This window comes from Salvelinus sp. IW2-2015, unplaced genomic scaffold (assembly GCF_002910315.2).
Source record: "Salvelinus sp. IW2-2015 unplaced genomic scaffold, ASM291031v2 Un_scaffold1131, whole genome shotgun sequence".
NCBI classification, from domain to species: Eukaryota; Metazoa; Chordata; class Actinopteri; order Salmoniformes; family Salmonidae; genus Salvelinus; species Salvelinus sp. IW2-2015.
In genome coordinates this window covers 370,558-380,883 of record NW_019942744.1, presented here as the reverse complement: position 1 = coordinate 380,883, position 10,326 = coordinate 370,558, and the positions used below count along the sequence as shown (strand labels likewise).

Sequence of the window (10,326 nt, the reverse complement as noted above, 5' to 3'; positions counted from 1 at the left end):
GCAACTCTGCCCCCTTTGGCAGTTCTATCTTGTCGGGAAATGTTATAGTTGGAGATAGAAATTTCAGGGTTTTTGTTGGCCTTCCTAAGCCCGGATTCAGACACGGCTAGGACATCCGGGTTGGCAGAGTGTGCTAAACCAGTGAATAAAACAAACTTAGGGAGGAGGCTTCTAATGTTAACATGCATGAAACCAAGGCTTTTACGGTTACAGAAGTCAACAAATGAGAGCGCCTGGGGAATGGGAGTGGATTTAGGCACTGCAGGGCCTGGATAAACTTCTACATCACTAGAGGAACAGAGTAGTATAAGGGTATGGCTAAAGGCTATAAGAACTGGTTGTCTAGTACCTTCGGAACAGAGAGTAAAAGGAGCAGGTTTCTGGACGTGGTAGAATAGATTCAAGGCATAATGTACAGACAAAGGTATGGTAGGATGTGAATACAGTGGAGGTAAACCTAGGCAGTGAGTGACGATGAGAGAGGTGTTGTCTCTAGAGACACCATTTAAAGCAGGTGAGGTCACCATGTGTGGGAGGTGGAACAAAAGGGTTAGCTAAGGCATATTMAGCAGGGCTTGGGGCTCTACAGTGAACTAAAGCAATAATCACTAACCAAAACAGCAATGGACAAGGCATATTGACATTAGGGAGAGGCATGCGTAGCCGAGTGATCATAGAGGTCCAGTGGGTAGCTAGGCGGGCTGGAGACAAGATGATTCAGACAGCTAGCGGGCCGGGGCTAGTAGGCTAGCAGAAGGGCCTWAGAGGGACGTCGCAGCGGAAGAAGTCTGTTGTAGCCCCCTCGTGCGGTTACGTCGCCAGACTTGTCATGATGGCTCAGCAGGTCTCCGTGTAGTAAAAGGGTCCAGGCCAAATGGCAAAATAGGTATAGTAGCCCAAGAAATTGGCTGATGGACCTCTTCAGCTAACAGTCCGATTGCTGTAGACAGCTAGCGAGCCGCGGCTAGCAGATGGTCATCCAGGAGACGTCGCAACGGAGGAGCTTGTTTTAAAAAACCCCTCGGGCGGATTACGTCGATAGTCCAGTCGTGATGAAATCGGCGGGGCTCCGTATCGGCAGCAAAAGGAGTCCAGGCAATTGGCAAAATAGGTATTGTAGCCGAAGGAGTGGTGATGATTATCTTCATCTAGCTGGGAGATGGGGCTAGCATAGGCTAGCTCAGGCTAATTGGTGCTTGCTTCGGGACAGCGACGTTAGCCAAGAGTAGCACTCGGATAGCAGCAAGCTAGCTGCGATAATCCAGGTGAAAAGGTTCGAGATTGCAGTAGGAGTCCAGAGATATGGAGAAGAAGAAGTCCGATATGCTCTGGGTTGAATCGCGCTGTGGAGACTGACAGGAGTTGTCCGGGCTAAAGGTTAGCTGATGACGCTAGCAGTGGCTAGCTGACTACTAGCTAGCTGTTAGCTGGCTAGCTTCTTTGGGGATTCGGTTTAAAGTAAAGAAAATTGCAGATCCATACCACATTGGGTGAGGCGGGTTCCAGGAGAGTATGTTTGAGGTTAAGAAAAATATTTTAAAAATATATGCGAAGATAGATAAAAGATGTAAAAAGATATATACACGGGACACGACTAGACGAACACAAGACGCCTGACTGCTACGCATCTTGGATGTTTTTTGTTTTGTGTGATGCGTTGGTATCGGGCCTTAAATTTGCCTGCTCATATTTGCTTAAAATCACATGAACATTATTACAACATTAACATTCATTAAAACCATGTATTTTTTTTTAGAACATGACGTTTCACATATGTTGATTTTTGGGAAGCTGCTAGAGGACAAATGAGGTTGAAAAGTGATAATTTCCCTTATGTTGACTTTGCCACTGAAACGTAATTATTTTGCACACACATTGCAAAAAATAAAAAATCAATGAAGTGAAGTTTGTTACTTTTATGCATATTCCCATGTAGGTGTTGTTTCATCAAACAACTAATTTTGAGTAAATTATCCAAAGTAAATTGAGATCCAATTTACAATAACAGTTCTGTAAATGATCAAATTAAGTTAAATCTAACCATTTGAGATGCTGTAAGTAGTTAGCACTTAATATATTGTTAATGAAACCCTAAAAGCAAAGTATATTATACATAAAAAATACCTCATGTTGGAATACTCAAAAAGCTGATGCAAACAGTTGCTTCAATCATTTTAAGTTTGTTTATGCTGTATCCAGTGCATATAAACGTTGATTTGTTTTGATGTGGCGTATAAGCCTAGTGTCACAAGCGTGGGAGATGATATAAGCAATTGTGTCACAAGCTACTTGGTTGATTTATTGAATCTCCAGTCCCTAGCCACGTTTTTCCTTACTGTGACTGTGATATCAGATAGGATCTGTATGGCTTGCATAGCCTGTTTACAATGAGATAGTTTAGATGGTTTTAAACTCCAGCAACGGAAGCTGCAGTGAATTTGACATTACCTAGCTGACAACCATCTGTCAGTAAGTTATTGTAAAATGCACAGTAACTAATGCCAGTAATGCTAGTAACTTACTTTGTTTTTTACATTCGCTTACACACTAATAGTGGTACTTGAGGCACACTCAGTGAAACATTATCTCATGTATCTAACCTTTAGACAAGTCTGTAAATCTGCAAGCCCATTGTCTGCTTTCACTCAGTTTGCATTTGTAAAACACACTTTTTTGCAAAACACTAAACACAGTTCTCTACATTAGACACATCATTCAAAACTAACAGGTCTTGTTTTTCGTTTGGAAAACACTGCCATTCCAAATGCCACACTCATTTACGATTACCTACACCCAGTGCTCACATGTGAAAACACATAGCTTTTCTACCTTAGAAATAAAACTTGAGCACTATAAATAGGATTCAGGTTGGCATTCTTGATTTGGACAACAATGAGGCCAATTTTGGAGAGTTAGAGGAAGAGGAGTAAGAGGGGGAATCGGACGAGGACAAGTTGGAGGAAGAGGACAAGTTGGAGGACGAGGAGGAGGACAAGCCTATTTTGTTTATCTTTCTACTATATTTGTTTTGTCTGTTACTGTTCATCCTGAAATCTGGATGAAAATACAATGTTTTGAGAAGGAATTCATAATTTCCCCCCTTGTATTTCTGTTTATAGTGTAAATATATGCATACATACTGTATATATTTAGGCACGTACGTGTGAGTGCTATGACAAACTCTACTACCTCTGTTAGCCAAAATACAAGTATACAAGCATTGGACACGATTTTGGTTCTTTTAGCGCCCATAATGAAATTCTTCAGAAAATGGGCGTGACTTTACAACGTTTTAGATTTGCAGTCGAAGTCAGAGGAGAACAGATACAAATTCACTTTTCAAATAAGTTAAGTTACTTTGGCTGACAATTTGTTAGCTAATCTATCCTTACGAACTGCATAACATATCCTTACAGCAGTATGTACCGATATGTTGGCTACTAATACAGCGAATTTGCCAGTATATTAACTATATGCTATCTAACTAACTAGCCAATGTTTATTGACTTGATTATTCACGTCATTCTTAGCTTAGCTAAGTGGCATAGTTGTTGTGCGTTCTCAATGAACATTGTTAATTAGGGTACGTTCGTAAATACACCTCTGCTATCTACTCTGATTTCAGAGCACTCTCATCTGAGTGTGCCAGAGCGCAGAAAAACTTGATTAATTTACAAATGCTCAACACCCGTTGAATATGTCCGGTGTTAGTAAACATTGGCAAAAAAGCATAATTAAATTGTTGCCAGCACCACAGTTATAGTCACCAACGCTCTGGATAACATGAAAACAGCCTAACCAGCTCTACTAGGGCGAGTAAAATGGTCAGAGTGAGGTGTTCTCTCATTTGTGTCTGGAAGTAGCTAGCAAGATATCCAATGTTAGCCAGTTAGCTTGGGCGCTTGACTGCCGTTGTGAGGTCAGAACACTCGGATCAACCCTACTCCTCGGACAGAGCGTCCAGTGTGAGCTTTGAACACTCCGAATGAACAAACGGACAATCTGACAACGCTCTGAATTTACGAACACACTGCGAGCGCACTCTGGTATTCTAGATTGAATTTACAAACACACCCAAAGTCATAAGATGTCAAGCTAAATAGCAAGAAATTGCATAGCAACAGCATCAACTTCCGGTAGACAGGTGTAGCGCTAGTATGCTCAACTGAAAGGATACCGTTCGTTTACAGTATACTAAAATTAACTTAAAGTATTTGGTATATACTCATTAATTAAGTATGTAGAATACTTAAGTGGTAATGCCTAAGAAGCCGGTGTTTGCAGGATATATTGGCACGGTTACCGTTTGTTTTCAACATACAGTATTCAAATAATGATTGACATTTTCATTAAATACGTTTTTTGATAAATTTATTCATACTATTTCATCCTTCCACAAGATATAGTCCCGACACAAATCTAGGATTGCTACCCAAGCCGGCTGGTCATTCATTCTATCGGTTCGGTAACGAGAGACCCAGCAATTTCAGTCTTTTTGTTCTGTATCTATGGTCGTTCGTTCTAAATGTTTCATTACTATAGTGGCTGGCAATGTTCTTTTCCCTTGCTTGCTAGCTAGCCAACTACCGCTAACTTTCATTAACGTCAAAAAGTGCAGGCAGAATAACAACAAAGTAGCTGCATTTGCATTTGTTAAAGCTGCTTTCAAGTGACATTTATTAAATGGATTCACATACAAGGCATAACTAACATTAACAAAGCATTATTCTAAGCATGATCAGAAAGCGAGAGAAATCATAGCCTGAAAGGCCATGCCCCAAAAGTCCACAGCAGGAACAAAAATGAGAAAGAATGATGAATCTTAGACCCTTTTCTAAGCATCTGAGTTGTTTGGATTCACAATCTGAGTTGGTGACCAATAGAGTGACTATAAAGTTAACCTCCAATCAGATATCACTTACAGTACATGACGTCACCTCTGCCTCTCAGAGGTGAGACAATGGAGGTTGGCAAGAACAAAACAGAGAATGCTGAATTCCTAAGACAACACAGAGGACATTCTTACAGAGGTGACTCACAGATGTAATCACAGCCAAAGGTGTTTCTAGCATGTATTGACTCAGTGTGTTCTTTAAGTTTGACATTACAGAGTATTTTTTGTAGATTGACAAAACAAATGAATTAAAATGATTTTAATCCCACTTTGTAACACAATAAAATTTGAAGAAATCCAAGGGGTAGGAACACTTTTGCAAGGCACTGTATTTTAGACCAGGGCTCTCCAACCCTGTTCCTGGAGAGCTACCNAAGTATACAAGCATTGGACACGATTTTGGTTCTTTTAGCGCCCATAATGAAATTCTTCAGAAAATGGGCGTGACTTTACAACGTTTTCAGATTTGCAGTCGAAGTCAGAGGAGAACAGATACAAATTCACTTTTCAAATAAGTTAAGTTACTTTGGCTGACAATTTGTTAGCTAATCTATCCTTACGAACTGCATAACATATCCTTACAGCAGTATGTACCGATATGTTAGCTACCTATCGTTAGTTGGCTACTAATACAGCGAATTTGCCAGTATATTAACTATATGCTATCTAACTAACTAGCCAATGTTTATTGACTTGATTATTCACGTCATTCTTAGCTTAGCTAAGTGGCATAGTTGTTGTGCGTTCTAAATGAACATTGTTAATTCGGGTACGTTCGTAAATACGCTCTGACTATCTACTCTGATTTCAGAGCACTCTCATCTGAGTGTGCCAGAGCGCAGAATAACTTGATTAATTTACGAATGCTCAACACCCGTTGACTATGTCCGGTGTCAGTAAACATTGGCAAAAAAGCATAATACATTTTTTGCCAGCACCACAGTTATAGTCACTAATGCTCTGGATAACATGAAAACAGCCTAACCAGCTTTACTAGGGTGAGTAAAATGGTCAGAGTGAGGTGTTCTCTCATTTGTGTCTGGAAGTAGCTAGCAAGCTTTCCAATGTTAGCCAGTTAGCTTGGGCACTTGACTGCCGTTGTGAGGTCAAAACACTCGGATCAACCCTACTCCTCGGACAGAGTGTCCAGTGTGAGCTTTGAACACTCCGAATGAACAAACGGACAATCTGACAACGCTCTGAATTTACGAACACACTGCGAGCGCACTCTGGTACTCTAGATTGAATTTACGAACACACCCAAAGTGATAAGATGTCTAGCTAAATAGCAAGAAATTGCATAGCAACAGCATCAACTTCCGGTAGACAGGTGTAGCGCTAGTATGCTCAACTGAAAGGATACCGTTCGTTTACAGTATACTAAAATGAACTTAAAGTATTTGGTATATACTCATTAATTAAGTATGTAGAATACTTAAGTGGTAATGCCTAAGAAGCCGGTGTTTGGAGGATATATTGGCACGGTGTTACCGTTTGTTTTCAACATACAGTATTCAAATAATGATTGACATATTTTCATTAAAAACGTTTTTTGATTAATTTATTCATACTATTTCATCCTTCCACAAGATTTAGTCCCGACACTAATTTAGGATTGCTACCCAAGGCGGCTGGTCATAGCGAGAGACGCAACCCAGCAAGTTCAATCTTTTTGTTCTGTATCTATGGTCGTTCGTTCTAAATGTTTCATTACTATAGTGGCTGGCAATGTTCTTTTCCCTTGCTTGCTAGCTAGCCAACTACTGCTAACTTTCATTAACGTCAAAAAGTGCAGGCAGAATAACAACAAAGTAGCTGCATTTGCATTTGTTAAAGCTGCTTTCAAGTGACATTTATTTGGATACATCCATATTGAATTACCTCGTAAAATAAATGGATTCACATACAAGGCATAACTAACATTAACAAAGCATTATTCTAAGCATGATCAGAAAGCGAGAGAAATCATAGCCTGAAACGCCATGCCCCAAAAGTGCACAGCAGGAACAAAAATGAGAAAGAACAATGAATCTTAAACCCTTTTCTAAGCATCTGAGTTGTTTGGATTCACAATCTGAGTTGGTGACCAATAGAGTGACTATAAAGTTAACCTCTAATCAGATCTCACTTACAGTACATGATATTGTCTCACCTCTTGTCTCACCTCTGAGAAGCAGAGGTGACACAATGGAGGTTGGCAAGAACAAAACAGAGAATGCTGAATTCCTAAGACAACACAGAGGACATTCTTACATTCTTACAGAGGTGACTCACAGATGTAATCACAGCCAAAGGTGTTTCTAACATGTATTGACTCAGCGTGTTCTTTAAGTTTGACATTACAGAGTATTTATTCTAGATTGACAAAACAAATGAATTAAAATGATTTTAATCCCACTTTGTAACACAATAAAATTGGAAGAAATCCAAGGGGTAGGAACACTTTTGCAAGGCACTGTATTTTAGACCAGGGCTCTCCAACCCTGGTCCTGGAGAGCTACCGTCCTGTAGGTTTTCACTCAAACTGAATCAAGTTACAACTGGGGTTAATCAACCAGCTAATTCTTAGAATCCGGTGTGCGACAGTATACTAGCTTTGGAGTGAAAATCTACAAAACATGAGCTTTCCAGGAACCATGTTGAAGAGCCTTGTTTTAAACTATGCCCCCAAATAATGCTATTGAGTCCCCGCCAGCACATTGCTCCACCTACGTTTTAAACATTGACTAGTTGGGAAGAAAAATGTACCATTATACTAGATTTTGCGCACAGGTACTTAAAGGTACTGACCTGTACCATGTGAGGACCTAAAAGTGTGTGCCACAAGTTCATATGACTATACTACACTTGTAATTTACATAATTCAATGAAAACCCACAGTTCTATTCACACTCGCTCCTCAGCCTAAAGCACCAGACAGAATACATGTCCAATTACTGCAGGTCCAACAACTGCGACATTCAAATATACCAACATGTTTATTGAAATGCAGCCATACACATCAAACATCGTTGTTTTATATAGCTTATTAATAACACAAGATAAACTATAGCCTATCAAAACTAATTTCCTTTTAGATATATCACTTTTTTATTTTAGAATCAAATCCTCCTGCCGCTGGATTGTTTTTCAAATTAAGATATCACATCTCTAACAACATCACTGGGTTTTGTCAGGAGCACTATGGTGAATATGTCTTATGAATAAGTTACTCATAACAACAGACATAACATTGTCCCCTCCTATTGTAGTTCTGTAATGATGGGCTTTTATTTGGAAAAATACTTATGAATGATAATGAATACATGTGTTCTGAAGGTATACTACAGTACTTACAAAGGTGGTATATACTGGTTTCTTTAAGTTGAACTAGTTGTCTTGAGCGAGTGAGCGAGAATGAGAATTGCTTGTTTTCATTGAATTGATGTAATGACGAGCCTCATTTGAATTTCCTGCAGCAACAGAAAAATGATCTGTGACAACAGAGTGATCAAATAGAAAATGACATGAAATGTTTTATGTAAACCTCTTCAAGATTAGATAATATGTGCATACAACACAAAATCAATAAAATTATATATATTATTGTTGTATAGTGTGAAGAAATGGCCTAATACATTGGCTACAGTTACTGCTACTATTATAATACATTCACAAATAAAAATAAAGAAAAGAGAAATGCATTTTAGGCAATGCTGATAGTATATTTCAACACCAGATATTGATAAATCATTATGTAATTGTAGTTTTCAAGAGGTATGTTATATCTTAAATCTTGATTAAATCTCATTTCTTAAATCCATCCACCTTAACAGATTAGAACATACTCACATTCAGACATATATTTAAAAAATGACATCTCAGAAGCTCTTAGAAACTAATATGAAAATCTATCACAAAAGCCCTTAATTTAATCACAGAAAAAGGAAGTAATGTCAAAATGGTTTACATACCCCAGAAGGAAGAATATTCCACCAATGAAAAGCAGAACATATGGCTTAATAAAGCGCATTGTTCCTCCAATATTGTCACAAAAGGATTTAGTTGATCCTATTAATACTGGTCACAAGTACGACAGTAGATAAATCGATCACCAGTAATGTAAATCAATCCTTGTCTGGATGTAGGACCCAGTAAAATATGTTTGATATCAGTTTAAACTGGTGGGACAGGCAAAATGTGTGTATGCATTTTGTGTAGCCTATAATGAGGGAGCGGTTGATGTTGTGGCTGTGCTTCCTCCTTTGGCTCTTTCCTTTTTTCGTTCTCTTTGGGTGATTCCCAAATAACTCCCTTCCCCTCACCCCTTCATTTACACGTTCATGCACGCCTCTTTGTCATATGCAGAAGCAGGGTGGGGTTAGCAGGAGGCTGGATTTAGGAACACACGGACAACACAGAGTGCGCAGACCGGCGTGTGAAGGCCAGCACGGGAGAGATGAACAGAGGCAACTGCTGTCTGTGTTGCTTCTGTTCATATAATCTCAGACAAATTACTGCAGTTTAAGACCATCCATAGAAGGTACTATAAACTAGTTAAACTGAATATCTTGCACTTCAGTATTCTTCTGGAGTTGTAAAACACACAAAAGGGGACATAATTGTATGTGTTATGGTCTTGTGAAGGTCGGCTGAATTCTGGCAAAGACTARGTCTACAGATTCTCCCTGTTTTTGTTTTCTTGGAAATGTTGATACTGGAGACTGTTATCAGAAGAAACTGTGTAACCTAGCATTTATAGCGGCTAATAAATGCATTTCTATTCATTTGCAGGTTGGTTATCCTCCCACAATGTCACAATGGATGGCAGAAATGTCAAGTTATGTATCACTAAATTACATGTATTACAAGATTAAGGGTACACTGTGCAACTTTCATAAGGTCTGGATTCCTTATATGGAATACTGTATGACAAAAGGAGTCTGAATTGAAAWCATGCCCAGGTCAGGGGAGATACCTATTTAGGCAATCCTTAGCTGCTGGACTGCTCAGTCCTGGCCCTGTGGGTCTGCCGTACTGTTGGTTGTCACTCTGGCCTTGGCCTAATAGACCTGAAACCGATAATGAACGTTTCCTAAAGCTGAGTGGGGTGTGTTGTGATGGGGCGCTGCAGGGCCGTGCACCCCTAGAGACAGGATGGGGTGACCCAGCCACAGTGTGTGCAAGTAAAAAGAGCTCTGCAGTATATGGAGGATGCAGGGTGGGTTGCACTGTTTCTGTGTGTTAATGTGTAGGAGGTTTATGTGTGTTTTTATTAAACTTTTGATTTCCAAACCTTTGAGACGTGGGAAGGAAGAAAAAAGATGGGAAGGAAGTTGTGTTGGGGAGAGAGTTGAGTTATTGACTAGACTGGTAGTGGTGGGCGGCTCGGGCTGAAATTTGATATAGAAGATGTCTTAATAACGACAATCAAAAGTTAAGTCTTTGTACTA

General features: G+C 39.5%; 1 pseudogene; it reads right to left on the bottom strand.

The window, feature by feature from the left end:
• Window positions 1–9,179, bottom strand: part of LOC139024172 (globoside alpha-1,3-N-acetylgalactosaminyltransferase 1-like) — a 44,675-nt pseudogene extending 35,496 nt beyond the window's left edge.
• Window positions 9,180–10,326: the final 1,147 nt, after the last annotated feature.